Here is a 27,697-nt window from a genome sequence, read left to right as displayed (position 1 = left end):
TGTTTTTTCAGGACCCATCAGCTCTAAGTCAAGTCGTTGTCTTTCAATCTTAGTTGTGGAGGGCGCAAGCTCAGTTCTAAGTCTGGTTGCCACCTTCAATCTAGTTGTGGGGGTTGTAGTCCACCGAACCTGCAACCTTGTTGTTAAGAGTACGCACTCTTAAAAAAAAAAAATGGGTACGCGCTCTTACCAGCTGAGCCATCCGGCCGCCCGTTGGTAGCTCAGCTCGGGTGCAGCTCACTGGCCCATGTGTGAATTGAACCAGTGACCCTGTTGCTCAGAGTTCGTGCTCTTAACCAACTGCATGACCTGGCTGGCCCACGTCTGTTCTTACTTGATTTCTTCCCAGGCCTGGGGCTGCTAGGCTTTGCTGTTTCTTGGCCATTTTTCTCCTTTTTATTTTAAACTCCAGTGCTTGCTATTTGCTTCTCTCTCACATCTAACTCCTCTGAGATGAGGACTTCTCCCTTAAAGAAGAATTCATGGAGGAGACCCACAGAGAGACCAAGGGAACAACTCCCCATAGCACTCTACAAGGAGAAAAAGGATTTGCCTTCAAGTCTTGGGTATTTTGTCCTACGGAGGCATAGAAAGGGGCTATTTAAACAGAATTAGAGTGAGGCTTCGTAGGGACCCAGCCTAAGAGTCTCAGGTCAGTGGTCATTTCAATGTTGAGTATACCTGTGTCTTTTCCCCAGGTTTCTTCTGTATATCACTTTCATAGCCGTCACCCCATGTTCAGGTATATCTGGATGCNATTCCGGTATAAACTAACTGATGGCTAGAGAGAGATCTTGTTCTTAGAAAGGAAACTGGTTCACTTTAAAAGACTGTCACTTGAAGCAATAAGCAGAGTTGGTGGAAACTTCTATGACTTCAATCTCCTGCATTCCCTCAGAGACCTATGTCTCCGAAACAAAAATGTTTGGGTGCTTAGTACATACCAGACTTGGTGTGATGCTTGTACACAATATTATCTGAAGTTTGATCTTTAGGACAGCTCAGTGATAAAGATAGCCATCTAGATAACACTAATCCATCCTCCAGATGAGGAAACTGAGTCTTAGAGAACTAAAATACATTGCCCATGGAATAGGACTATTAAGTAACTCAGGGAGCTGATTTTTAGATATACCCATTTGACAGCCACAGTTGAGAGTCACCAAGTACAATGGATTTCTTACTCGAAAAACTGATGAAATGACGCTAGGATTGTCTCTGCAGAAGGCCAGGGATGAATCTGTAGGTGAGGAGAGCTCAGCAAGCAAGAGTTGAACAAGACAAGAGAAGGCGGCATTGACATTTACACCATCACTTCTCTTAGTTTTTGGAAGGTTCGGTATTCTGCCATATTGTGATTTCATGGTTCAGGTGCTTGTCTTGGGTTCCTGGCCAGGTTGCAAGCTTCCCAGGTGATCACACACTCTCACTTGTCTCCAGCTCGCACACAGCACCTAGGCTAGGCCTGTGCACATAATGACCCCCGATGTACACTTGATAGTCAGATTTGGTCATTACCACATCTCAGTGGCCATAGAAAAATGGCATAGACTTGGCTCTTGGTGATTCTGTACGACTCCTGAGATGCCCAGGATATGGAACCCTTCAGAACATGGTGGGCTTTCTTTTGTCAAACCGGGATGGTGGAAGGGGGGGTAACTGACATTGCCACTCTGTCCATTTATTGCCTCAGTCACTGCTCGTCAATTAACTCATTCCTCAAAAATCTATTGATTAAAGATCAACCACGGTGGCGGCCCAAGGGACTAGAGCTGCAATGCCACATCTTAGGGCTGACTGCCAGCTCCTTGGGCAGTTCTGCTCGCCCAATTAAACACCTTGCATCACCCCGAATGCATTTGCAGAGGCTTCTCTCCCCATTCACCTGTTATTGAGCATTAAAGGCAAACTCAATTTTATGCAGATAAATAGAATTTAGTGGTAATGTGCCGTATGACCTTTGAAGTGACAAGATGACATTAATTTTTAGGGATTCTACCTTCTCAGGCTGTCACTGTTGAGCATGTAACTTGATGAGAAGTGGAGGTCTCTGCATGTTGGGGACGTACTTCCAGTTTAACATGCTGTTTCAAATGTTAGGAAGCTCTCTCTTTAATTTTTTTTCACCAGCTTGACAGTTTTTCAAACATATTCACTGTCAGCCCTAACAACCTGTCAACAAATGCCATTATGTGAAAATTGCCAAGACTCGCTTGAGGACTGTGAAAAGTGACAGACATGCCACACGGATAAGTTTCTCAAAAACCTAGGGCTGAAACTTTTGAAAGACACTCTGGCCCTTCCAAGGGAAAAAAATGAACAGTCAGATCTCTAGGAAGAAAAAAAAACAACAACATACACTTGTCATATCAGATATCTGTTTCTTTCCCGGGCAAATTAAGGCGTATGTGAAAGAATAAAACATACAGAGGACAATAGCTGCAGAGATCCGAGGCTGTGCTGTGTCTCCACTGTTATCAGTGAATCCAAGAAAGGAACAGAAAATCATTTTTTCTTTCTTCCACTAGAGAATTTAAAGGGAGGTCTCCTTCATTTTTTGGTTGAATGTTTCTGGGGGATAGAAGCAGGGAAGAAAGAGTAGTTTAGGTAAAGCGAAGTGGAGCTAACCATTAGCTTCAGACGTACAATGAAAACTTGTCTTAATATCAGAACAGGGCATATATGGATGGTAAAATATGAGGAGACTATTTTGGTGTAGTGCAAAGAGCCTTGGATTTGAAATGAGGAGAACTGGGTTTGAATCCCAACTCTGCTATTTCAGCCTCGTCTGGCGTGAGGGCGCTTTATTTTCACACCCCCTTGTCTCAGGTGCCTAACCTGTGCATGAGGAATGGTAGCACCCACCCCAACGTGTTGTGAGGATTAAATGAGTTAATGTATGAAGAGAACTTTACTCAAATAATGGAGGTGAAATCTGAGACTTTAACAGACTTGGCAAAAGAATGTCTCTGACCCCAAGGGTCACACATCTCATTTTAGATGTAACTTGGCGCTTCATTTATAAATTTCTATTTACCCAAATTCAACTCAGGTGAGATGTTTTGTGTTTTGCATCACATTTCAAACCCAAGACAACCTGTTCATGAACACTGGTGAGAGAGGGAGGCAGGTGACAGAGGAGAGAGGGAAGCTGACCTAGACTGCAGGTGTGTACGTAGAACTTCCTGTCCAAATGACGTCTGTCCTTACAGTTTTGTTTTTTTTTAAGATTTTTATTGGGGAATTGGGGAAGGGAACAGTGTTCGGGAATTCGGGAAGGGGAACATTGTGTTTTTTCAGGACCCATCAGCTCTAAGTCAAGTCGTTGTCTTTCAATCTTAGTTGTGGAGGGCGCAAGCTCAGTTCTAAGTCTGGTTGCCACCTTCAATCTAGTTGTGGGGGTTGTAGTCCACCGAACCTGCAACCTTGTTGTTAAGAGTACGCACTCTTAAAAAAAAAAAATGGGTACGCGCTCTTACCAGCTGAGCCATCCGGCCGCCCGTTGGTAGCTCAGCTCGGGTGCAGCTCACTGGCCCATGTGTGAATTGAACCAGTGACCCTGTTGCTCAGAGTTCGTGCTCTTAACCAACTGCATGACCTGGCTGGCCCACGTCTGTTCTTACTTGATTTCTTCCCAGGCCTGGGGCTGCTAGGCTTTGCTGTTTCTTGGCCATTTTTCTCCTTTTTATTTTAAACTCCAGTGCTTGCTATTTGCTTCTCTCTCACATCTAACTCCTCTGAGATGAGGACTTCTCCCTTAAAGAAGAATTCATGGAGGAGACCCACAGAGAGACCAAGGGAACAACTCCCCATAGCACTCTACAAGGAGAAAAAGGATTTGCCTTCAAGTCTTGGGTATTTTGTCCTACGGAGGCATAGAAAGGGGCTATTTAAACAGAATTAGAGTGAGGCTTCGTAGGGACCCAGCCTAAGAGTCTCAGGTCAGTGGTCATTTCAATGTTGAGTATACCTGTGTCTTTTCCCCAGGTTTCTTCTGTATATCACTTTCATAGCCGTCACCCCATGTTCAGGTATATCTGGATGCCCTTTGTAATCTTAGAATAGCTTTTATTTTCCTGTTGTGATGGGTATTTTTTTAAAGAGATGGAACTTTTCCTTCCCTATGATTTCTCTTTGGACCTTTCATGTTGATGCTGAACTCATAGCTCAGAGGGACATCTTTGATGCTACTCAGGAGATATCAATCTGCCTGGGGGGTGGGGGTCTCGGATGCTAATTGGCTGGTACTTATCAAGGGCCCTCAATATCCAGACAATACCTTCTGAACTGACTGGGCGTAAAATCCATATTTGTAGTTCATGACCCCATTCTTAGGATCTACACTACTGGTGATCAAATGTGGAGATTATGGTGATGGTGCAGGGACACATGGAAAAGGGAAGACATGGCCATGTGGCCATGGGTTTAGCTTGTGTAAAGGTCTGTAAAAATCTTGACCTTGATCCTCATTTATCAGCTATAACACATGATGCCCTGTTTAACACAACACAACTTCTCTGAGCCTCTGTTTCTGCCAGCTGTGAAGTGGGAATGATGTCTGTGTGTCAGAGTCCTCAGGAGGGTTGGAGAGTGAACTGAGAGGATACAGTCATCACTCTCTGACTGCCTGTGTGGTCTGATGCAGGTGGTAGCCATTGTGGGCCTACTGAATTTTGTGATGATTATGCTTTTGGAAGCCATTTGACTTGAGCAAAAAGTTAGTATCGAAGACATTCTCTGTTCTGTAAAAGTGATGAATTTGCTATTAATTGTGATTATGATGATAATGAAAATAATACTGATAGCCTCAGCTTACTTACAGAGTATTCATTCTGTATAATGCATTTTGCTTGCATAATATCGTTTTGCCTCCCATATAATCCATCATAACTGGATTAATTATATACCTCTGTTAAGCCCTTTCAAAAGATGAATAAACTGAGGTCTCGTTAAGGTTAATAATTTCTCAAGGTTGTACAGCTGCTCAACGGAAGAGCTAGGCCCACTTTTGTCTGAGTCTAGGGCTACTGACCAGCTACATGATTTTCACAGTCTAGTACTCAGATTCTGAGAGTCCTTTATGCAGCTGCAGAATTTTTCCAATTTAAACTTCCCCTGTTCATCTCTTTGCCATTGTGCCCTTGGGAGCAGAGCCTTCACCTTGATTTTGGCTTTAACTCCCATTAACTCTAATGGGTGTCTAGCACATCTCCCCCAGCATGTTGAGATGAGATTATTTCCCATCCAATTGTTTTAATGTTGTGGGTGTTGAGCGAGTATACAAACATTTAACCTTTGGTTTTATTATAAGGCTCAGAGCAGACGGGGTGTGGGGAGAAGATAAACCAGGACACAGATGCCAAGAAAAGATGTATTGGAGATGGCTTTATGAGAGTACAGCATATGGAATAATAGGAAAATAATTACAAGTGCATTTGAGAAGTGGATGAGTTTTTCTGCTTTGACTTTGAACATGAGATAAATATTGCCAGAATGCAGAATGGAAGATGCTAGGAGAAGGAAGTAAAACAGTGCATATCATATAAAATTGTGATTGAACAGCTGTTTATTTTTTCATTATTTAAAAAAGTGTAATATTCCTGAATTTGTGTGCATCACACAAATTGCATCAGGATTTTTCTATATATGATCCCCTTATTTATTTTCTGGGCCTCATGATAATCTCGTATGGTTTGAAGGTTCAAGGGCATGGCCTTTGGATGCCCTTGCTTTGAGTCCCATTAACACCACTTAGAGGTTTGTGACCTACCCTGTTTCCCTGAAAATAAGACCTAGTTGGAAAATAAGCCCTTGCAGGATTTAAAGTGCCAAAATATGGCACCTTGGCATACTGAATATTTTAAGCTGGAGGAGTTTGTGGAAAAGGCGCCCTTCTCTCTGAAACAGTTCATAAAACCCTCATGTGAGGGGTGCGTGCCCTCCATATCCTGGAGGAATCATGCTACGGCTTCTTCTCTGGCTAGGCCTTATTTTTGGGGAAACAGTGTAGAGAAAGGTAATTCTTCTGATAATAATGACATAGTCAAACTTCAGGGGGTAATTGAAGGATGTGTGAAAATAAACATATATGAAATACATTTCAAATAAATACTATATATGAAAATAATAAATATGTTATATATTAATTACCCTGTACAGGTTTGGAACTGACTAGGTGCTCACTAGATGCTGTTATAATAAAACTGTTATTTCTTTCATTCCACCTCCTGCATTTATTTCATAGGGAAGTAAGCAAAGGCTCAGATAGGAGACTCGAACCACCCACAGACACACAGCTCATTCAGGGCAGGGAGGGAACATGAGGATAGGGTCTCCCAGTTCCTTTGGTGTCCATTTTTATTGGTTATAGAGGGGAGACATGGTTTGAGAAATGTGACTTTCTGAATTCACTGCTAAAGCCTCCACAAAGCTAGTCCCAATCCATGTCAAGTGGATCAAGCTGTCTCTGAGACCATTTGTGTACGCAGCCCCATCCGTCATCCCTCTCTCCCTCTCATCTCCTGGTGCATGGCAGTGGCTGCGCTTCTAGCCACCATGTTTGATTGCCTCGTGCCTGTTCTCCCACTGGGAATTATGGTCCTGAAGTGCCCTTAGTCACTAAGTTCCCAAGCCATGCTGGTTGGCTTTCTGTTTTTGTTTTTGTTTTCTTATAGTAACCTTAGCTCTTTCACTTAATGAGATCTCTTTTGTAACCCCCTTCTCTCTCCCCAGGATCTCAGAACAGATCCCCAAGTTACTGCAAGACTCCATAAGCAGCAGCTCTCTCAACTTCTCCTCCTCAGTTTTTTTCTCAGACTACTTTTAGGACTTCAGGGTGGATTCCATACCAATACGATACATTTTCTAGGCATGACACAAGTCCTTGGTCCTGGACCAGCATCAATGGGAAAATCCCATTTTAGTCCAAAGAGGCCCCTTAGGTTTTCACAGAAATGGACCCCTTTCCTGATGCTCTGGTCATGTGCCCTGCTAGATAGATCTGAAGTTTCCATGGAGCATTTATTCCTTGTTCTAAGAATCTTCCACTAGTTGTGCTCATCAGACTGGCTTCTTCGTTAGAATGCAAGTGCTCTGAGGGCAGAATCTGTCATATACAGAGGGAGCCAAAAAAATGTATACACATTTTAAGAAAGAAAATTGTATTAAAATTGTAATACTCAATATACACTGATAACAAAAGATGAATACAAGTCATGCATTTGACTTCTGCAATTACAAGAGGTGCTCAACATGGTTACCATCAGCATCCAGACACTTCCGATTATGGGAACTATTGCTTGAGCAATGTTGACCAAAGTGTCTACTTGTATACATTTTTTTGGCACCCCTGGTATATGTATGTGTGTGTGTGTATATACACACACACACACACACACACACACACACACACACTAAACAGTGTATTTATTGTATGGATATATACATTAATTTCTAAAAGTATTCAATGTTCCACTGGTACTCTGAAGCTCTACTTAGATTTTGACACATATGTAGTGCTTAGTGTCACTTCTCGAGTTTAAAATGTTCAAAACTGGGGCTAAAGGAGAAAGAATCTGAGGAAGCTCTTAGGGGAGGGAAGGCTCATAAAAGCAACTGTCCTTACCTCTGGTCTAATATGGAATTTAGAATAATTTACTCTTTCTTATTCACTCCAAGTTCATCTGCTCTCAGAGGGCATTTGGTTCCTCTTCCCAGTTTTGGGTAAATACAGTGGGGTCAAAATAATGGGTTTGAGCTGGGTGTTAATTGTCATCTTATGGCTGTTTATCAGGCTTAATTTGGAACCTGGCAGCTTATAGAAGGGTCATGGTAATGCTTATAAAACCTTCGGGACTGGTGTCAGCCTGTGATAAAATGGTTTATCTATCATGTGTTCAGATGGATGCGTGTTTTTATTAATGATTTTATTCAGAGAGGGTAAGTGTTGGAGTTACCAGTTTATCAGACAGATCAAGCCCTGCCCAATGCACATCTCATTGTCTCTTCTTTTCTCAATGCCAGAGAAAGTTCATGGTGGAAACCACTGTGACCTCTAATATTTGGAACTGGTCTTCCTGAGACAGAAAACTGAGGTGGAAGCCTCAGAAAACATTTGCTATAATGTCAGTCTGATCATGCTACTTACTGGTTTAAGAGCTCTCAATGTTGTCCCATTGCCCATGAGATAAAGATTGTCATCATTAAGAAGGGCAGCAAACCCTGGTCAGACACCCACAGCCCCTAGAACCTCCTCTGTGCATTTCCTTTACTTCTGCTCCATATTCTTAGGGTTCTGTTTTAAGAGGATCTGAGATTTGTTTTAATCAGTTATGGTAAGACACAGAGACATGGGCATGACTGTCATGAGGGGAGAAGTTTTTAGCAAGGCTGGAATGAGTGAAAAGAAATATGAAGGTAAATTTGAAGGAAGTCTTCCTTCCTAGTCTTTTTCTTTTCTTTTTTAAGTTGATACCAAAGAACGAGAAACTTTCTTTAGCAATGATGCTTGAAACTATGGTAAAGTAACTTCAGCAAGCTTACTATGTTGAGAATGGGTCCTTGGATGCTTTGCATTCCATATAATCACGTGGGCCTATACCACAAATTTAATAATTCAGTTGGGTGTTTATTTACTGTTATATGTGGATATCTTCAAGGATGACACCCTTTTTTTCCCTGAGATTGACTTTCCTCCAATTCAGATTCAAAGAACATTTGTTGAACAATTGCACTTTCCAATTATGCTTTCACATCTTGTTGGTGACGGTGGTGTTTGTTCATATGGATGAGGAAACAAAAACTCAGAAGGTAAATGACTTGCTTGAGGCCACAAAGCCAGAATTCAAAACCAAGTTTGCTTATTCTAAATTCTGATCTACTTTACCATTTAGCCAAGTGTCACTACATATTCTGTCTTATTGTTGACCTTGCTTCCTGATTTTGGCTGCAGGGTGACTCTCCCAGTCATTAAAAAAGTCCTTAAAGGTATTTGAAACCTGTAGTATTTCTGATACAGACCAGGACTTGGGTAGAAAAGACACACAGCAACCATTTGAGATTTCATTCATGATGAGACTATTGACTAAGCACCTACTCTACCTTCCATGATGTGTTGGGAGTTGGGGATGCAGCACTAAATATGGCTACATGACCCCATCTCAGGAAAGGGGTACATGATAAATAAGTAAACAAACAAATAAACAAAGTAGGTAATTGAGATTCTATGCTGAGGGCTTTGGATGCAATTGGGAGCTGAGAGAGGATTTCACATGGCTGAGAACTCTGTTAAATGGGGTGGACAGAGAGAAGTGACATTTAAGCCAAGACCTGGAGGATGAATGATTACTAGTTATGGGCTAATGCAGGGAAAAGCATTCAAACTACAGGGAAGAGCACTAGAGAGGCCCCGAGGTCAGGACTTCTTTCTGTCTTGAGCAATTTTGTTCTTTTAGCAAGACCTGACAATGGAGTCCAGGCAAACGGTGTATGCAGAGCATTCCACGTGAGGGAGTCACTGGGCAGACAGTCTCCTAGTGACCAGGAAACTTCTAGAAGGGCAGCTTATTGTAAACCATGAGATTTATGCTCCTAGAGGGGTGGTGAAGCTGGCAGATGCCAAGAATGCCGCCTGTGTGTGTGGAAGCAGTGGAAGCTGAGGCCAGCCCCAGGGCCCAGAAGCTTCTCTCCGTCTGTCTGGGGTGGTGGCAGACAGCACGAGTCCATCACTTCTGCTGCACTGCCAGCAGTAAATCGCAGCTGGTTATTGCTAAATTTTGGGATTTGCTTCTTGGAGAAAAATAATTAACACTGGCAGGAGTTTGATTGCATTAATTCACAGAAAGAAACACCCAAATGATAAATCCATAGTGGGAAAACTGCCCATATGTTACAGATTGGCTTAACATGGTTGAGGCATTAAATAAAAGAAGTCTGGGAAACAAAAACCTTTATCAGCTTTATTAGCATTGAACTCTGCGGCTTCCACTGGGGCTGACACACTTAATTAAAGATGCTCTGGTCTAATTAGGTTGCACATCAAATATACAAATACAAGGTTTTAAAAAGCCCAGTGATTGGAGCTTGGATTCCCTCTGGTGTACATATTTACTTCACTCCCGTACTAGAACCTTCTCCAGTGAGACATGGACACTGTTAGGCCATTTCATCTCTTCTGGAAGGAGTAGGCATGGTGTGCCTTTGTGCCAAACCTCTCTGCATCCAGAGGAAGCTAGAGAAAGCAGACTTTGTCTTCCTTCCTTTTTTGTAAGTAAAACGATGCATTTTGGAGAGTTCATCCAGAGAGCCATTTGGGCCACAGTTTCGATACAGCATTTTTTGGTTTATTTATTTAGATCGTCAGTTGTCGTCATCGTCATAGTCATTATCGTCACCATCATCATCAACACAGTCATTACCCGTTACTGAGAGCCTAGTTTATATCGGTTACTATTTTATATTAGCAAATTTACTTATGCTATCGTGGCTTTGGGAAAGTTACTTCACTTCACTTGTCTTAGTTATCTAATGCCACATAACAAATTACCCCCAAACTTTAGTGGTCAAAAGAACAAACATGAATTATCTCATAATTTCTGTGGGTCAGAAAACTGTGTATGTCTTAGCTGAGTCCCCTGTTTCAGCTGTCAGCCAGGACTGTGATCTCATCTGAAGGCTCAGCTTGGGGAAGGTCCACTTCCATGTTCACTTGTGTGGTAGTTGGCAGGATCCGTTTCCTCATAGGCTGTTGGAATGAGCACCTATTGTTCCTCATTGACTGTTGGCTAACCGCCTCCCTTAGTTGCTTGCTACATGAGGCTCTGTAGGGCAGCTCAGAGGGAGTAAGATGGACAACCCAAGATGGAAGCCATAGTGTTTTTATAGATTCATCTAGGAAGTGATAGTAAGTCCAGCTCACAGTCAAGGGGAAAAAATTATGAGTGTGACTACCCTTGGAGGCAGGATCATGGTTACCATTTTGAGGCTGTTACCACATCACTCCTCTCTGGTTCTTGAGCTGTCAAATGAGGCAGCAATAGTACCTACCTTGAGGGTTGTGGAAATTCAACGTAACGGTTTTGAGCAGTACCTGCTACATAGTAAGCTTTCAGTAAATGATAGCTATTGTGGATGTCATTCAATCCTTCCAATAAAAATGTGGGTTAAATATAAATATTCCCATTCTAGAGATGAAGAAGCAGAAACTTCAAAAGGTTACATGTCCATGGTCATGAGTGCTGTCCTGTACTCTGCTTGGAAAATTCTCCACCTTCCTCAACTCTCATCTCTGGCTCCTCAGCTCACTGGTAACCACCATGCTTTGTTAGTTTCCTCCGCCTGTGCTAAAGTGCCTCCAGGTAAAAGTCTGGGGAAATTGTAGTTCTCACCTCCTTTATTTCTTGTCTTTCAAAATGTTTAAAGTCCTGTAATGGTTATTGTTCAATGTCTGAATTCAGTCATCTCATGTATTCTATCTCATTTTCGAGTCTGTATGACTGTATAGAAAAACCAGTACTAGTTACTTCAACATGGACAAAAGTGAAAATTGCCCTCATTAATTCAATTAAGAATTATGCATAGTTATACATTGTTCATATGGGTTTATATTTTGTAACAAAGTGAGACTGTCCAAGCAAATCTGGGGCATATCCATTGAGGAACCTGGAAAAGGTGGGCATTTGGGGCTTCTTGAGCCTTTCCCTCCTCCCTTTCAGGTTGACTCTGTACTGACTTGTCAGTCAAATTTACTTGGGTCCATGATCACCTCTGTCCTCACATAGTTGCTTCCTAGTTGTGAAACACAAAATGCTGAAATCTAGTTGTGCCAGCAGAGGGCTTCCATTGAAGCATCCCATCTCAGAGTAGAGAGCAAAGTACAATATTTTGGAAGTTAATTTTTATTTTTCCTAGGAGAGTGTTTCTTTAGGACTTGAGTCATCCGTGAACTCCACTAAAAATGCTGTTGTTCAGCTCATTTTTAAAGCTCATTTATTAGTCTACCTGTTTCTAGTTTACCTGTGGCTTTGATGACAGACATCTCTGATGTTCTGGCAGTGAGTGTATTTACCTTAGTGCATAGGGGACAGAATGAAAGCCAAGGCTGTGGTGCCCAGAGCTGTGTTCGGCAGCAGTTGTCTCGGAGGGTGTTCTATCCTTTGCCTGAGAACCAATTGAGTGGGATGTGAGGAATGGATGGTTCAACAGCCACCACACTCCAGTGTCCCAGGTTCCAATGCAAGTTCCTGGCCCAACTGGGAACCAATGCTGTCTCTATCTCCTTTCTGATTCACCTTCTCTTTCAACAACCTCCTGCAGCAATATTGTGCCTCATTAACTCACATGAACCGAGGCAGCCAGGAGTCCCCTGGAGATGCTTAATCAGACCTGTCCTCTCAGGCCCATCTGAAGAATTATCTGACCTCACTCCACCCACATTCAAAATTGAACCATCCATTGTTTAATTCTCTTAGGGCCCTGACAGCTACAAAGAAGTGATTTTTCTATGTACTTGTTTGTTTAATGTGTACATTCTCTGTTAGAGTATTAGCTCGTGAATGTGTGGGATCCTGTTTGTCATTGTTGCCCCACTGCCCAGTACAGAACTTGATCCATAGTGGGCAGCCAAGAGCCATTTGTAGTTTGAATAAAGGAATGAAAGGATATACTTAGCTATATTTCAGTCTTCGATTAAGACCTACCTCAGGTTTAGAAGGCCTGGATCAAATCTTGTCTCATTAACTTGGGGCTTTTTTAAAGGGCTTTGCTTCTCAGAAGGTGCCCAGCAGGAAAGAATGTCTGCCTCAGTAGTTGTTTTGGATCCTGTTGTTGCTGCCGTGAATTTAGAAATGAGAATGTGTCTATCAGAGGGCTAGTTATTGGTATTTGATTTAGCAGAACCTGGAGAAATTTTCATTCTTAAGCGCGCTATGTTGTTCTTCTAAAAAATGAACCATGAGGTGTGGTGTACTCAAAAGTGTTGTAAGTTGAGAATAAGTCATAAATGAGGTTTGTGTTTTGGCTCAGTCATTTACTAGCTTCACATCTTCGTTAGTTACTTCTTTGAGCCTTGGTTCCATCATCTGTCAAATGGGGCTAATATCTCCTACCCATGAGGTTGCAATGGGGGCGAGTTAGTAGAGTCTGTAGAGAATTAACAGAGTGCTCCGGTGTGTAGCAGGTATTCACTGTATGGCAGTCGCTACTACAACAGATAATCTCAAATGTATCAGCCCCAATAGAGAGCTACATGGCGATTCGCCATTAGAGACGGTGATATCAAAATGGTTTGGGATGCAGGAATGCCACTTACATTTCTTATTGTGTTCTAATTCTTCCTGTATAACAGTAGCTACCCATAGATTTGTGTTGAGAAGGATTCTGAAGTTGCCTGCAGGCTCGGAGAAAGGGGTGCCACGATGGATTAGCACTGCCGTGTTAACAGTGGCAGTTCACATCTCATACACTGGTAGTCTCTGAATCTTCTTAGTGAAGGTGCTCTTGTTGTCCAATGTGGGGTTAAGGATGAGGGATTTGGGAATCAAATGGGGAAAGAATAAAAAGGGAGGTTTGGGCAGATCTCTAGAAGATGTCGTGTCCCAGCTCATTTTGACCCTGTCTCCCCATGATGGCCTACCAGGGTTGCTGAGCTCCTCCTTAATGGAGAGAGGGTCACATCCAATCTATGTGTTTAGTGATCTCTTCTTTGTTGCCCTGTGTTTGCCTCTAATATGGACTCTGAATTTGTTTGCTCAAAGTTTCAAGGCTCATTAGGCAGGCCAAGTTTGGCTTTCCCTAAAGAGCAACCGGTTTCTTCTTGGACGATGGTCAGCAACCTTTTGCTTTGATTTCTTTGATACTCCTCACCCTGGCTCTGGGCATCACTCTTCACTGATTCTTAACTAAATGGAAGATTTTCTTTCTCTCAGAGGTGGTTGACCTTTACACCAGCCTTGCTGATGACCTGCAATTATTAACCAACTTAACAAAATGGTGATGGGGAATGTGAACAAGTAACTAGAGACGTTCTGTGGAAAGGACCCCAAAATGGAATGATTTTCAAAGGTTTGTTCCCATGAGGTGGAGTGAAATGATGCATGCAGAAACTCTTGGGAAATTAAAAATTACCATGGAAATGCTAACCCATTTTGTTGTTTTTCATATAGGGATTTAAAAAATGACTTTTCCTCTTGGTGCTTTCATGACAAGCTCTTAACTTTCAGACCTGGTCACCACTGCAGAGACGCCTTTGCTGACCACCCTATTAAAAGTAGCACTTGACCTCTTGCTGTTGCTTTAAGAGACTATCAACAGCTGAAATAATTGGTTATATTATAGATGTGTTTAGTGTTTCATTACCTATTTATCCATTTATCTATTTACCTGTTTCTTACACTTTCAGATCTATGAATGGGGCCATGTCTATCTAGTTCATTAGTCTATCTCCAATATCGAATATATGCCTGGCACATAATAAGTGCTCAATAAGTACCTGTTTATTGAAAACATGATATAGCAACAGGATTAGCATGGGGATAAAATAAATGCAGTGGAGGGTTTGTGTCCTGGTTTAATCTCTTACTAGCTGTGTGATATTAGGGAAGTTCTCCGCCTCCCATTTATAAAAAGAGGAAAATCAGAGAGGATGTAATGAACGTAAATCACCGTGTGCAGTGACTGTGACAGGGTAAATCTTTTTTTACAAATATACGCTATTATTATTTAAATGATTGGATAGGAATTCATTCCCTTACTTATTCATTCAACAACAATTTACTGAGTTTTTATTTATTATGTGCAAGACACTCTGCCAGGGGGATTTTCTTTAGGAGAGATCTGAGCAGCCCACAGATGCGGTAGCTTTTGTTCCCTTTCTGCTGCTCTTCTTTCTCCCATCCTGGGCCCAATCCATCTGGCTCAAGAGCGACTTTAGAATTTCCTCCCAATGCGGAGTGGCCTCTTACTTCCTTCTCTAAATAAGAGCTACTGCATTAGAAAGAAAAATGGATCCCAATAGAAGACAAACAGCAGGAAGGAAATATGACCTTGCTAACCACAAGAGTATGGACTGAATGCTGGGTGTAGAAATAAGCAAAGGAAAAAAGTGACACCTGTGACTTGAAAGAAGCTAAGATTCAGACCTAGATCAGAGACTTATATAATGAGTGCCTACTGTATGCTAGGCACTGCGTCCTTTGCCTTTCTCATTTTTTTTTCAGATTTTTCATCCTCTGATACCTTCTACCGTCTTCCTCTGAAATCAATATTTGCCAGTCTTCTCTGCATCTCCAAATACTGCTTGTCTTTGACCTCAGATCAAATCCTTCATCCTCCCCAATGCAGACAACTTCTCCTTTCTTTGAATTCCCTTAGCATCTTATTTTCACCCCTCTTGTAGTAATTTATGGCACTTACACTCTCAGCTCCCTGTTGATGTTAAACAGAGAGAGAGAGAGAGAGAGAGAGAGAGAGAGAGAGAGAGGGAGATGTACTCTGTCAAATGTAGAAAGGAGGCAACACAAGGATGAGGTTCCTATCACTCCAGCTATTCCATCCCCCCACATCAATGTTATGAATTTATCTAGAATTTGTGGGGATGTCTTGTGCTGACCAAACTCAACAGAGACTGTTGTATAAACAAGAGTCAATATATTGATTTACTATGGGGAATTTCATTGCCCAGGGGTAGGAGTACTTGCTCTTGGTGTTCAGAGCCATCTCTGGGACCCCCTCATTCCCTGAATCTTGTCATTATGTCCAGATGCCCCTTTTCAACAAATGGCACCATTACTCACCCAACTGCTCCAGCCTGTAACCGGGGACTCATTCTTGACATGTTCCTCTTCCTCGCTCTGTACTTCCAAATGATCATACCCGGCAAATTCAGCTTCCTAGATGTCTCTTGAGTTGGTTCTTCCCTCCATCCTCACCTGCACTCTCCAGGTTCAGACTCCCATCACCTCCATGACGTCACCTTCTAAATCTCATCTTCCTTTAGTTCCATGGGCCCTCCACACCATACCAGAACAATCATTCCAAAGCTCAGTTTGGGGATTAAGTACAATCCTGAACTTCTGTCGAGCCTTTGAAATGAACATTACTCCCTCTGTCTGAAAGATGACTGTCCCCTGCTGATGAGTCAAACATTAGGCTCACGCTCTCATCCTGCCTTTTCTGCTGATAAAGGATCCTTCTGGTTTGGGCTTTGTTTCCCTTCTAGGAATGCTCTTCTCTCTTTCCTCCTTGGCCACCACCTGTAGTAACAATTCATACTGGACCCCAGCACCTAATATGCTCTTCCTGTATACTTTCTTTTTGACAGTCAATATTATTTTATATTAATTTCAGGTGTACAGCATAGTGGTTAGACATTTATATAATCTAAAAAGTGACCCCCCTGACTGGTCTAGTACCTACTTGGCACTGTACGTAGTTATTATCATATTATTGACTATATTCTCTATGCTTTACTTTACACTCCCATGACTATTTTGTAACTACCAATGTGTACTTCTTAATCCCTTCCCCTTTTTTACCCTACCCCCCAATCCCCTCCCATCTGGCAACCATCAAAATGTTCTCTGTATCTATGAATTTGTTTCTGTTTTGTTTGTTAATTTTGTTCTTTAGATATTCCACATGTAAGCGAAATCACACTGCATCTGTCTTTCACTATCTGACACACTCCATTCAGCACAGCAGCCTCCAGGTCCATCCATGCTGCCACAGATGGCAAGAACCCATTCCCTTTCCTGGCCAAACAATATGCCATTGTATATGTGTACCACCTCCTCTTTATCCATTCTTCCATTGACAGACACCCAGGCTGCTTCCACATCTTGGCCATTGTAAACAATGTTGCAGTGAGCATATGGATTCACACTTCCCCTCGAAGTAGCATTTTGGGTTTCTTTGGATAAATACCAGAAGTGGGATTACTAGGTCCTTTTTCATCTCTTGTTATAGCCTTTGTTTTAAAAGTTTATTTTGTCTGGTATAAGTATTGTTACCCAGCTTTTTGTTTTTTATTTGTTTCCATTTTCACTTTTTCTTTTCCTTTACTTTCAATCTGTGTGTCAAGTCTCTTGTAGGCAGCATATGTAAGGGTTTTGTTTTCTTATTCATTCAGACACCCGATGTTTTTGATTGGAGCTTTTAATCCACTTACATTGAATGTAATTGTTGATAGATATGTAGTTATTGCCATTTTATTATTCATATTTTTCATCTTTTTTTTTCCATCCTAAAGAAGTCCCCTAACATTCCTTGTAATACTGGTTTTGTGGTGATGAACTCCTTTAGCTTTTTCTTGTCTGGGAAGCTCTTTATCTGTCCTTTGATTTTAAATGATAGCCTTACTGGGTAGAGTAGAATTGATTGTAGGTCCTTGCTTTTCATCACTTTGAATATTTTGTGCCAATATCCCTTCTGACCTGCAAAGTTTCTGTTGAGAAATCAGCTATCATATGGGAGCGTCCTTGTAGGTAACTAACTGCTTTTCTCTTGCTGCTTTTAGGATTTTTTCTGTGTCTTTAACCTTTGCCATTTTAAGTATAATGTGTCTTGGTGTGGGCCTGTTTGGGTTCATATTTTGAGGGGGACTCTCTGTACTTCATGGGCTTGTATGTCTATTTCCTTCACCAGGTAAGGAAAGTTTTCAGTCATTATTTCCTCAGATAGGTTCTCAATCCCTTGCTTTCTCTCATCTCCTTCTGGTACCCCTATGATGACAATGTTATACTTGATGTTGTCCCAGAAGTCTCTTAAACTAGCCTCATTTTTTTGGATTCTTTTTTTCTTTTTACTGTTCCAATTGGGTGTTTTCTGCTACCTTGTCTTCCAAATTGGGGATTTGATCCTCTGCTTCATCTAGTTTGTTGGTAATTCCTTCTAGTGGATTCTTCATTTTAGTGATTGTATTCACTTCTGACTGGTTCTTTTTTTTATGGTTTCTATGTTCGTTTTTATGCTGCTATCTTTCTGTTGAAGTTCTCACTGAGTTCCCTGAGCATACTTACAACCATTTTTGAACTCTATGTGGTAGGTTGCTTGTCTCTATTTTGTTTAATTCTTTTTCTGGAGTTTTCTCCTGCTCTTTCATTTGGAATGTTTCTATTTTTTCTCATTTTGGCTGCCCCTCTGTGTTTGTTTCTCTGTATTAGGTAGGGCTGCTATGTCTCCCAGTCTTGTCAGGTAGCCTTATGTAGTAGGGGTCCTGTGAGGTCCAGTGGCACAGTCTTCCTGGTTACCTGAGACGGGTGCTCCACGAGTGTCCCTTGTGTGGATTGTGTGTGTCCTCCTGTTATAGTTGAGCCTTCATTGCTGTTCATATGTCAGTGGGTTGTGGGGTTTGACCACATCTACAGCTTATGGGCTGATGTGCGGAGGGCTTACCCCACAGAGGAGGATTTGCTCTAGCAGGCTCTGTTGCCTATTGTGACTGCCCATTGTGTTTGCCACTTGTGGAGCTAATTGGGAGGTGCTCTGCTGTGATCTGAAGCCAACCTTCATGTATGTTGGTTCTGTGGCCTCTTGGGAAGGGCTCTGGTACAGGCCCAAGTCAGCCATTGCCTGTAATTGGCTGAGGAGAACCTGGTAGGAACTACAAAGCTATCCATGGTTGTTCATTGCCTTGCTCTACCTGGAAGCATGTGGGAGAGGCCATGCTGCAAACCAGGGACAGCTGCCCCCAGTGCTAGTATGGGGTAGCTGAAAAAAGCCAGGACACCCCAAGGCCTGCTGCTACCTGCAGGGTAAGGTTCAGCTGCTGATAAAGCCTCCTGTGGTATGCATGTTGGGTGAGGCAGGGTCTCAATGAGTCAGCAGGGTTGAGCAGCAGAGCTCACCAGGCCAATCAGGTTCAGATTTGGCCTGTGGGGGTGGGCTCAATACAGGAGAGATGGTGCCAGCCTGCTGGCTGCACAGGAGAAGGGCCCCACAGAGGAAAAATGGGGACTGTCCCTCTAGTCCTCAGCCTGAAGTTACACAACTAAGTCTCTCACCATATGTCTCTGATGCTTCCAGAGTCACTATCCTTCCACTGGAGCCCAGGGTGAGTGCCTGCGTGGGCCCTTTAAGAGGATGACTGCTTTTCCCAAAGCCTTCCATTCCACCTGGATGGTCAGAATCCCCCCCTGTGTTTTAGTCAGAAGCTGTGGGGGCTGTTCTTTCCATCACTAGTACTCTGGGCTGGGGAGCCTGGTGTGTTTGGTGGGGCCCCTCTCTTTTGTGTTGGGAACCTTTGTGGCTGAGCTATCTCTCCCAGTTTTCAACTGCCACACGAAGGTTTGGGACCAGCCTGTTTCAAGTCTTCACACCTCCTACCAGTTTTGACATGGCTTTTTTTTATATCCTTAATTATAAAACTTCTGTTCAGTTAGACTTCAGATGGTTCTCCAGGTATACTGTTCTATAATTTAGTTGTAATTTTGATGTGTTCATGGGATGAGGCAAGCACAATGTTTATCTGCTCTGCCAGTCCCACCATCTTGGATCTACTTATCTTCTTGTATACTCTTAACAGGCAGCTTTTTTATCTGACCTGTCTGATGTAGCCAAAAGAAATTAGTTTTCAACACACCTCATTATTAATGCCTGTGGGCTGAAACCTAGCTTAAGAAGGGTAACAGGAGGCTCTTCCTAGGGTCCTTGTTTCAGACAATTAGGAGAAGGTCTTTTTAGCACATCAATAAATTCTTTAACACACAATAAATAAAAATATTTATTATTTTCTAGCAAGAATGCTAGGTGAAGACATCACGGGAAGGTTCCTTCTCCAGGGGCCATATTCCCTACCAGAGCACAGATCTGAGGAGGCTTAATACATCCCCTAGAATAAAGAGAAAAAAATAGCCTAGAAATGTATATACAATTACATGACCATTTTCTGGAAGACCAATGATGCTCTTCTGGACTACTGACAAATTCTCATATAAATCTATGATTACCTTACTACCTGGACCAAAGTCTTACCATTTTGATGTTCTCCCTTCCAGATACCTGCTCTTCCTCCCAATCCTATGCAGTTGTTGTTGTTTTTTAATTAAAGTTCATTGGGGTGACAATTGTTAGTAAACTTACATAGGTTTTGGGTGTATTACAATTCTGTAATACATCATCTATATATCACATTGTGTATTTACCACCCAGAGTCAGTTCTCCTTGCATCACCATATATTTGATCCTGTTTACCCTCATCTACCACACCCCTCCTTCCTTACCCTCTGATAACCACTAAACTATTGTCTGTGTCTACTAGTTTTTGTTTCTTCATTTGTTTGTTTTGTTCCTTTGTTGTTTTCAGTTTTATATACCACATATCAGCAAAATCATGTGGTTCCCGACTTTTTCTGTCTGACTTATTTTGCTTGGTATAATAAGGAACACTCATGCACTGTTGGTGGGAATGCAGATTGGTGTAGTTGCTATGGAAGGCAGTGTGGAGGTTCCTCAAACAATTAAGAATAGAATTACCATATGACCCAGTAATCCCTCTCCAGGTTATCTACCAAAAAAATCTGAAAACATTTATCTGTAAAGATATATGTGCTCCGATGTTCATTGCAGCTTTATTTACAGTGGCCAAGACATGAAAACAACTGAAGTGTCCTTCGATATATGATTTGATAAGGAAGATGTGGTATATATACATATTGGAATACTATTCTGCCCTACGAAAAGATGAAATATGCCATTTGTGACAACATGGGTGGATCCTGAGATTATTATCCTATGCAGTTGTTATTATTCATCCAATTTCAAAAATGAAGCTGAGATAAGGAAGATTAAGAAATGTTCAAAGCTATTTCCCTGTTAGCGTCACAGCCAAGATTTGAGTCTAGGTCTGTGTGTCTATAACACACTGTTTCTTTCTGTTCTATCACGCTGATTCCAAAATAAAGAAAATAAAATATTTAATTGTCATTTAAAACAACTTTTAAACATGACATTTAAATAACTTTCCTAATTTCTTCACTATGGGATGTTTACAAAGAGCATTTTCATCTTCTCAGGAGGAATTCAGAGATTGTGTAGGAGACACTGACTCAATTCATCCACCAACACAATGTGCCAGAGTCCATTTCCAGGGGGGAAGAAAAGAGAACAACAAGAGAAGAATTCGGAGGAGGGGCGGCCACTGAAAGAACTTAATTTTTTAAAGTTATAAAATAACACATGCTCATTGTACACATTTTAGATAAAACAGAAAAGTATAAAAAAACAACAAACACCATATTTAATGTGATGCTAAAATGTGGTGGGCATCTATTATTTGTCTACTCAATTTCTCATTCTTACTTTCCCCTACTGCCTTAGGAAACCCTGTCTTTATTTCTTCTGGTAATTTCCCGCTCCAACTTATGGCTTCCATAGAAACTTCCATTTTGTCCTATGATCCTTATACCCCTACCACTGCCCCCTACAGGCCATAGATGATTGGTCCAGTAGGACACCTGACCCAAGATAAACTATGTAATCACAGCCCTTCCCTTGGATTTTTAAATGTGGTGCCAGAAAGAGCATCTGTCTTTCTCCAATAGTAGAAAGTATGAGATGAAAAAAAAATATATGTGTGTGTGTGTATATATATATATATATATATATATATATATATATATATATATATATAATGCTCAATACTTAGATTTCTACAAAGTGGTGAAAGTCAGTTTCTAGTGATCAGGAATAAATCTGCCTGCCTGGATTTCATTCCTTGTTTTACTGTTTACCAGCTGTGTGATTTGGGAAGTCATTCATCTTTCTGTGCCTGTTTCTTCATAAAATGGTATTGTTCTGAGGATTACATTAGTTTATAAATGTAAAGTGCTTAGATCATTATTATGCACACAGTAAGCACTGTATAAATGTTCGTTGCTGTTAGTAGCAGCAGCAGTAGTGGTAATCATGGTAGTTGTATATGCAGAAAGGCGCAGACGCCAGAGTGGGTGAGAGAATCCCAGTGGCTTTCATGTTTCTTGGTTCAAGTTTGTTTCTAAAATCTGCAAATTTGTCCTTCCTAGTGCTTGGTCTTTCAAACTGTTCTGGGATTCTGTGAGACAAAATATTCCATTTTTATCTAATCTGGCTGACTTGAGCTTCTTACACTTGCCACCAAGAGTCCAGTAACTAAATTTATTGGCACTTAACATGTTTAATATTGGGTTGTCGGAAAAGCCATGATGCATTTTTGCAACAAAAACCAGAAAAAATACGTCATGACTTCTCTGACAACCCAATATAAATGAGTTAATTATAAAAGTAATATAACAAACACTCCTGTCCACTAATTAGAAATAATAACGTTTAATATTTTTGCCTCAGGTTTGTATTTTTATAATTATTATTATATAAAATGTGACAGATATTGTTGAAGCCTCCTTTGTGCCTTCACCAGTCTCATTTTCCTTCCCCTCTCCTCAGAGAAAACTTGGCAAATATCCTTCACTTCTATAATTTTATACATTTATGACATAAGCTTCTATCAATAGATAATATCTTGTATTAAAATGCATTAGTGGTATATTATTCAAGTGCTTATCCTTCTGCAACTTGCTTTTAAAATTCAACATACTTATTAATCAAGTTCTTTCATTTTAGGTATTGAATTTTTTATTATTTAAATGTAATGTAATTTATCGATTTCTTTCCTGATAAACACTTAGGTGTTTTTCTCTTATTCATTTATGTATTTATTTATTTGGCTCTCACAAACCATTAGCACATTTGTTAATTTCTTCTTTATATGCGTGTGAGCATTTCTCTGAGGTACATATCTTAGAGAAACGGGGTTACTGATTGGCAAGATTTGGGTGTCTTTAACATTACTAGATGCTGTCAAATTGCCCAAACATACATTTATGAGTAGTGCATGCATAGTCCCTCCAACATTTGATATTGCCATTTTTTTAAAAAGTGCCAACCTTTTGGATGAAAAATACTATTTTATAGTTGTTTCAACTACATTCCCGTGACAAATGGATAAGTTGAGGAAATCTTCATGTATTTTTTGATTATGCATATTTCCTTTTTAATGATTTGAATGCTTGTAGCTTTTGCCAATTTTTCTGCTGAGTTATTTGCCTTTTCCTTATTGTGCATTAAACATTCTTTATATATTCTGATGCTAACCAATTGCGAGTTAAAGGCATTCTCCCAGCCTGGGACCTATTTTTCTTATTTTAATGGTATTTTTAGTTATATAGAAGCTAAAAATTTACTTTTATTTAGAATTTGCTTTTTGGTGTCTTATTTAAGAAATAATTCTGTGTCATTCAGTTACAAGTATATTATTTTATGGTTCCTTCTTGTTGAACTTTTGATTTTGTTTTTATATTTTATCCATTTATTTCACCTAGAATTTATTTTCCTGTTGTATAAAGTAGGGGTCTAATTTTATTTTTCTTCTTATATGAATATCATTTGTAGCAGCACATTTTAATAGATAGTCCATTGTTCCCTTACCAGCTGTTAATGTCAACCCATGTTATATTAAGTATCCATGTACATGTGACCCTGTTTCTTGGTTTTCCATTCCATTCCATTCCACTCCACTCCATCCCATCCCATCCTACCTCATCCCACCTCATCCTATCTCATTCTGTCCCATCCCATCCCACCCTGTCCCATCCCATCCCATCCCATCCCATCCCATCCCATCCCATCCCATGTTTTGTCTAGCTATCCCTGGGTCATTCTTTTTTTTTTAATTTTTTTTTTATTGGGGAATTGGGGGGATGGGAACAGTGCTGGGGAGTTGGGGGAAGGGGAACAGACAAGTTGCTGTCGTTTTGTTCTTCAGTCTAATTGTGGAGGATGTTGCTTCACTGGCCCAAGTTGGCACCATCATTGCGCTCTTCCCTGGCGAGGCAGATCGGTCGCCGGCTTCTGGATGGCTGCTCACTGCGGCTGCTGGCCGCTCACGCTGGCTGCTGGCCACACACGGTAGCCCATGGCAACCCACTGCCACAGGGGCTGCAGCCTACGCCGTCGCCAGCGACTCAGGGCATCCCAGCTCCAGGTTGGGCTGTTGTTCAGCATCTCAGCTGCGGAGGGCAGTATCACTGGCCCTCATATGTGGGATCCGAACTGGGGCCCTCTGGCATCCCAAGCGAGTTCTTAACCATCGCGCCACTCGGCCGGCCCCCCCTGGGTCATTCTTAATTGCTATCATTTAAATATACCTTATGAGTACATACCTGTGGTGGTTTTAAAACTTATCTGTAAATTCTTTGACACTTTTGCCATCAAGAGGTCTAATTTCCCACCCCTTGATTCTGGAAAGACTTTACTTATTATTTCTAACTAATATGATGTGGTGGAAGTGATGTTATGTGACTTTTAAGACTAGATCATAAAATGTGATACAGTTTCCACCCAGCTCTCAGGGGACACTTGCTTTTGAAACCCAACAACCATGTTGTGAGGAAGTTCAGGCAGCCACGCAGAGGGGCTAAGTAGGTATAGGTATTGTAGCCAGCAGCCCAACCTACGTCCCAGCCACCAGTCAGCATCACCCACCATACAGGTTGGTGAATGAGCCTTCAGATGATTCCAGCCCTGAGCAGGACTTCCATCTGCCCCTGCTGATGCCTCTTGGAGCAGAGATGAGAGTTTTCAACCAAGATCTTAAATTGTAGATTTGTGAGCAAATGGAATTGTTGTTTCAAACAACTTAGGTTTGAGGTGACTTATTACACAGCAATGTATATTGCAATAGTTTTCTCTCATTATTCTTCACAACTGTCTTTGCAATTATTGCATCTTCCCCTTCAATATGAATTTTAGGATCTGTTTGTCAATTCCATGAAAAATCCTTTTGGGATTTTAATTGTATGTGTATTGAATTTGTAGATTAATTTGAAGGGACTTGAATTTTTAATGGTATTAGTTTTCTCATTTATAAAGTAGTATATTTCTCCATTTATACATTTTTATATCTTTCAATTGATTTTTATTGTATTTCCCCTACAAGTCAGGTACATTTTAACAGCTTCATTTCTTCATAATAATTAAGTACCTTGAATTTTTTCTATAATATTTTTAATTGATTAGTGTTGGTTTAAAGCAATGTTGTTTATTTTTATTTTGAACTTTTATCCAGAAATCTTGCTAAATTATCCTCTTAGTTCTAGTAGTTTTGTTTTCCTATATAAATCTAGGATTATGTGTAATTTGTATATAAAAGCAATATTTTGTTTTTTATTTCAAATCTTTAAGTCTTCCATTTGTTGGCCTACTTCATGAACTAACACCTCCAGAAAAATGGAATAAAAGTGATTATTTAGGTCATGTTTGTTTTTTTTCCTGACTTTAAAAACAATGTTTCTAATATTTCACAATTCACTATGGATTTTATACTAGGCTTTTAGAAATCACTTTGCATCAGGTTAAAAATTTTTTTTTCTATTTCTAGCTCCTTTAGGTTTCGTCATGAATGAGTATTAAGTTTTATAAAATGTTTCACCTATATCATTTGTAATGATTGTTTTCTACTATTGAACCATCCTTGCATTTCTAGGGTAAAAATCTGCTTGATCATGGTATATTTTTCTGCTAGATAGAGTCATGAAAGCCATCAGAGGACTAGAAGTCTGTTTATAATACCTGGGTTGGCTGAGATATAGAAAACATTTGATGAACTAATCACCAGTGGCTTGCTGATTCTTTTTGATTCTCCCTTTAAATCTAAACCTTATTGGTGGTGTTGAGTACTTCTGTCAGGAGGGGCACAACATCTGCTTGTATTTCTTTTGGTGACATTAAAATTTATAACTGAGTTCAGATATGGTCAACTCACTCCATCCTTTTATAAAATTCTCCACCAGCTTTACACCTAATAGCTTAATTGGCCATTCATAACCATTGCCCAGATCTATCATATTATTAAAAGGTACGAAGTGGTGATGTTCAAAGTCTGTCTTTTTTTTTCTTTTCATTTTTTACTTGGAATTCTTTGGATAAGAAGAACTTTTATTTTCCTCTCTCTCTCTTTAATTCTTTAAAATCTGCCTTGAGGTAGAATTTTTATATGAAAGAGAGTGTAAATATTTGATTTTTCTCCTCTTTCCCCCCCCCCAGTTTTCAAAATAATGAGTTAGTTTCTTAGCATTCTCCATGGGTGACTGTCTTAGACCTTTCTGGCTACTGTAACAAAATACTACAAACTGGTTGGCTTATAAGTAACTGAAATTTGTTTCTCACAGTTCTGGAAGCTGAAAGTCTGAGATCAGGGTGCAGCATAATCAGTTGAGGCCATCTTCTTCTGGGTTGTGTTCTCACATGGTAGAGGGACTAGGGAGATCTGTGGAGTCTCTCTTATGAGACCACCAATCCCATCATAAGGGCTTGTTCCTCCTAATTTAAGCACCTCCCAAAGAATCCCCCGCTTCTAATACCATCACATTGGGCATTGGGATTTCAATATATGATTTTTTAGAGGGAGGATACAAACATTCAAACCATAGCAATGACAAATTTTTAAAAAGAGTATTATTATAACAATGAATTTTTACATGATTGATGTGTTTTAATCAACGTTAGATATTATTATTTTTTATGTTCAAATTTCTTCATTTTTGGCCAATGGAAGTTCCTTCAATTTGGCCTCTGAGTCCTTTTGATGTGATCCCAGAAGTCTTGGTGACTCATGCCTTCTTGCTTGTCTCTGGCTCATCTTGTATATTTCCTGCACTGGGTCTGTAATCAGCCATTTTTCCAAAGAGCAAGTGCTTTCTATTAGTGAGAAAACAATATTCTGAGACCAAAGTCTGATTACTGGGGCCGCTCTTTGTATTGGGTTTGTCATTATGCACAGGACTTTTCTGCAGACAGCTCCACGAAAAAAATATTTTTAAGAACAAATACCTAATAAGTTGATACTGATAATATAAGTGCTCAAAACAAACATTTCTTTGTGATTCTTTTTGACCTTAGGATATATCCATTTGAGACTCATGATCAAATTGTTGTCTTTTAAAGTCACTTGAAATAATGTCTCTTGATGATGTCATATTGTAGTTAGGTTCTTTGTTTCATTTAGTTTTCAATTTTGAAGTACCTTTTCTTATTCTAATTAAAATTTTTAATACAACTTGATAAAACATTTACATAGTTCCAGAGGCATGTCTGAAAAACAAGATATATTCAAAGAAGTCTAGATTTTACCCCAACCCTCCAACCTGTTCTTTCCTTGTCCCTACATGTCACCTTCAAAAAACTACAGGCACTTTTGTGCCTGTATGTTTGTAATTATAAGCAAATTCACTCCCACACACTCATTCCTTTCTTAAATAAAAGTTAATATACTCTACATCCTTTTCTGCTGCTTGCATTTTAAAAATTAACAATATTTTCTGATGATCACTCCATAGCTGCACACAGATATATTTTATTTCTTTTTACTACTGCATAGTAGTTTATTCAACTAACCACATACTGATGGAAATTTGTGTTGTTTCTAGTTCCTTTCTATTATAAACAGAGCTTCAATGACTAGCTTGCTCATATCATCTTGTTTTTTGCCAGCAAGTCTTTGGAATTTCTGAGTAAAAAGGTAAATGTATACATAACTTTGGTAGACATTTAAGAATTCCTCACCATAAGAGTTGTACCATGTGAAAATTCTACCAACAAGTATTAAAATAAAGTCCCCGTTTTTACCTCACCAGTATGGTACGTACGTGTGTGTGTGTGTGTGTGTGTGTGT

The sequence above is a fragment of the Hipposideros armiger genome, unplaced genomic scaffold (genome assembly GCF_001890085.2).
Source record: "Hipposideros armiger isolate ML-2016 unplaced genomic scaffold, ASM189008v1 scaffold_19, whole genome shotgun sequence".
Classification (NCBI taxonomy): domain Eukaryota; kingdom Metazoa; phylum Chordata; class Mammalia; order Chiroptera; family Hipposideridae; genus Hipposideros; species Hipposideros armiger.
This window is presented reverse-complemented; position numbering follows the sequence as displayed.